Below are 3,751 nucleotides of genomic sequence, written 5' to 3' on the forward strand. Positions count from 1 at the left end.
GAAGTTATTATAAAAAATGCTAAAAATGATGTAAATAATTAATATATATATATATATATATTTTATATATATATATTTATATTATATATATAATAGTAATAATAATGGATAGGTAACCCTAAGGCAGGTCTTTGAGCTGAGTTAAACTCCAACTCAATTCAGAGAAGAATCGTGAGAGATTTCCCATTGCCATTTCACACGGCAATGCAATTAGAAATATATTTTTGATCTATATTTTCAAGTGAAAATGGATATCACTGCTGCCCGATGTCAGGTTGTCCAGAGCGAGATTCGAATTCACAACCCCGTCGGCACGACATATATATATATATATATATTATATATATATATATATATATATATAATATGTATGGATAGAACAATATACAAATTGATTTTATACTGAATTTATGCCCTATCACATTTCGGCTTATTAAGGATTTCATGGATTTTGAGGGTTCTAGGTTGGATTTACTAACGGGATTTAGAAACCCTGTTTTAATCTTAAATTAAAGTTTTAAAATTCAAACCCATCAATTATTTAGAATACCCTATTTCATAATTAAGTGTCTTCTAATAAGATATATCGCAGGCATAAATAAATATTTCCCTTTGCATATGGTATTTAAATATTTTCTTCCGGAACCTTTTCGTAAATGTATTTTCTTTGGGTAAGCTTAGAGTGCCCTACATTTAGGCACAAAGCCAAGTTCTTATTCGCATGGTACAGTTTTATATAATTTAAATATATCATACTGTTCTATAGCTTCCCGTAGAGTATCGTGAATATTTCTTCTTGATATTTTATGCAATTTTCCTTCCTCGGGCATATCGAAGTTTATCCGGAACCCATATCCATATGAGAATATTCCTGTTTCGGGAAGTACGGCGTCCTTCAAATTGAATCTAAACTAACAGAAAAATAAAAAAAAAAATTATAACTTACAATACTATTGAATAATATGGTAAGATTTTTATAAATACTCACAAAAAATTTGGAAGATTTTCGAAAAGTTAAATGACGACGGTAGCGTTTATTAGTTATTGTGGTCGTAGTTACATGATTACAAGAATCATTGAAACATATCACATTATTAAAAATAAACAAAAAAATTACTGCAGTACTCATAACATTTGAATACATTTATAACAGTATTTTTTTAACTATATTATATTTTTTTACGAAACGACGATTGTTACTATTTACTTCAAAACATCAAAAATGGTACTGATTTTCTTACTAGCTTGATTTGTCTATCATAAATCAATAACTGTAAACTAAAATATTCAAAAATATGAGTGTTTAATTTATGTTGATTTTCAAACCTATTACCTATGTCACGACTTATTGACATAAATAATGATTTGTAATCATCATAGAAACCTTTTCTATTCTAAATGTAACGGATTCAACTTTGCATATATTTTAATCAATATACAAAAATTGAATTAATTGACAGAACTCTGTAAATTGTAATGCTAAATTAAACATTAAAAAAAATATAACAAAGGAAAAAAGGGAAGAAATTGTTTCCATTGACTATGGATTACAACTCTTTATATTAAACTTATGGACAGCTTTTTGTTGAGTTTTCTTTTTTTCTTTGAACAAACATGTCAAAAAATGTCTAAAAATTTCATAAGTAGTTTGAAAATATTGTAAATAGTCCAAAAATGTTGTAAATTCTCTAAAAATGTTATAAATTCTCTAAAAGCGCTGTAAATTGTATAAATTGTTGTCGGTATATATAAAAATGCGATAACTCATGTAAAATGTTGTCAGTTATAAAAAATGTTGTACGTACTTAAAGGCATTGTAAATTTTATTAAAATCTTATAATTTAAAAAAAATTCATAAATTATTTAAAAAAATATTCTAAATTCAAAAATGTTATTTCTTTACATTTCAAAAATTAATAGATTTATTTTATTCATTTTTTTTCATAATTTTTAAATAACATGTAACAAAACACAAAAATGAAGTAAAATTCATATCTCACACTTATTTTATTATTAATATAATTTGATTTATAATAATAATTATTTTTATATTATTTCTATATAATTTCAATTATTGTTTGTTTGATTTATATTAGCACTGTAACTCATAGAGTTAACTCTGATTGTTATGATTATATGGAATTAAAAAAAATCATGCAACTAAAAATAATTCAACTTGTTATTTGCTATATTTTATTTTTGGAAAAATAGTCATATTAAATCGTGATCATTTTGTATTTCAACACTTAACAATTTCTTCAAATTTTCTGTATATAATTCATGAAGGATGATTTTTTATTAAAAATATATGTTATAATAATTATATAATTAGGTTATTATTTAAGTGATGACTTATTGCTAGTTGGACAATTTAAAAAATAAAGAAATGAACAAAAATATTTTAATCTAATACAAGTATCTAGTAAGATAAAATTTAATTAATCATTGGTTTTACGACCCAGTCCAATGAAATTTTTGTGGCATATTTTTTAATAATTCATAATTTTGAATTCAAGTGAATTTAGAGAATTTAAAAATTGGTTTATTATCCGATATAGTCATTCGTGACTGTCACATTGCCTTACATAAACGAAAAGCGAACAGTTCAAGAATTTGTTTAATAACGGTGAGACAATTAGCAACTTTGATGCAACTGTATTACGGTTGTGAACCGTGTCGATGGAAAACCTTTTATTTTTCAAAAAACTTGAGTCAAAAAAATATCCTATTATAATATCACATGTCAATTAAAAGTACGTAAAAATTCCATCTTGAAAAGAAAAGCTCAACTAAACCTTCACTCTGACAAAGAATTTAACAATGAACAATAGTAAATAAAAAAGTAAATTAAGTTAATGAGATATTTTACAAAAAATAATTTAAATGAATTGATCGTCCAATTTTATCCCGTCTATGGAGCAAAAAGGACCAAGTGACAAATTTAAAAAAAAACCGCAAAAAGCACAATTATTCAATGATGAATTATCTGAGAGTTTTGCCAAAAATAGTCAGATAGTTATTGATTTGATTTGTGTTACTTGTGATATAATTGGTTTTGTTTTCACAATACAATTGCTCAAATTCAAATTGGATCTTTGTGCCCCGCCGTACTCCATATACTAATATGATGATGTATAACATATGTTTTGACTTCAAGTATCATCTCTACCATTTTTTTCAACGTTGCTAACCCCTGCCACAACATAAATTAAATTGAAACATCTCCTCTTCTGACAGATCTATCTCAAAACCAAGTAGTGAAATATGTATTGAATTTCTTGTGCTATTTTAATGAATTACAGTACAGTTATAATTTTGATGCGAAAAATTGAAAATGAATTATTGCAGAATAGTTTTAATAGTGACGTTAATTAATCTAATTACAAGTGCATACTGTGAAGGTGATGATTTTAATGACACCAGCGAAATTACTACTGAGAGGATATTGTCCCGAAGGAAGAGGCATTTGATATTTCCTGAAGGAAGTTCTATTCAAACTGGTAAATAGATCGAAATAATTTTTAATATAATAGATAAATATATTATCGATATAATTTTGTTTGTAAAAATTAAGTTGTGAAAAGAAGATAACTTAGATCCAAGAAAATAAGATTGACAAAAATCATTTTAACTCCTTAAACACTATTGCAAAATTACACCACTTACTTAGATATAATTATGAAATTAATTTAAACTATTTTTGTAACTTATTTAGTATTATATTCAATGAATTATCTGCATTGCTAATATT

General features: G+C 25.2%; 1 long non-coding RNA gene across 1 annotated transcript in view; it reads right to left on the reverse strand.

Annotated features, from left to right (window-relative positions):
- Positions 1-797: 797 nt before the first annotated feature.
- LOC113368219 overlaps positions 798-3,751 on the reverse strand; it is a 6,250-nt gene continuing 3,296 nt past the window's right edge. Inside the window, exon 3 of the long non-coding RNA XR_003366363.1 lies at positions 798-911. This is a non-coding gene — a long non-coding RNA (uncharacterized LOC113368219). The remainder of the gene's footprint in view (positions 912-3,751) is intronic.

Source organism: Ctenocephalides felis, unplaced genomic scaffold (genome assembly GCF_003426905.1).
Source record: "Ctenocephalides felis isolate EL2017-DRISC unplaced genomic scaffold, ASM342690v1 CF-g0.4_SCAFFOLD_01170, whole genome shotgun sequence".
Lineage (NCBI taxonomy): Eukaryota > Metazoa > Arthropoda > Insecta > Siphonaptera > Pulicidae > Ctenocephalides > Ctenocephalides felis.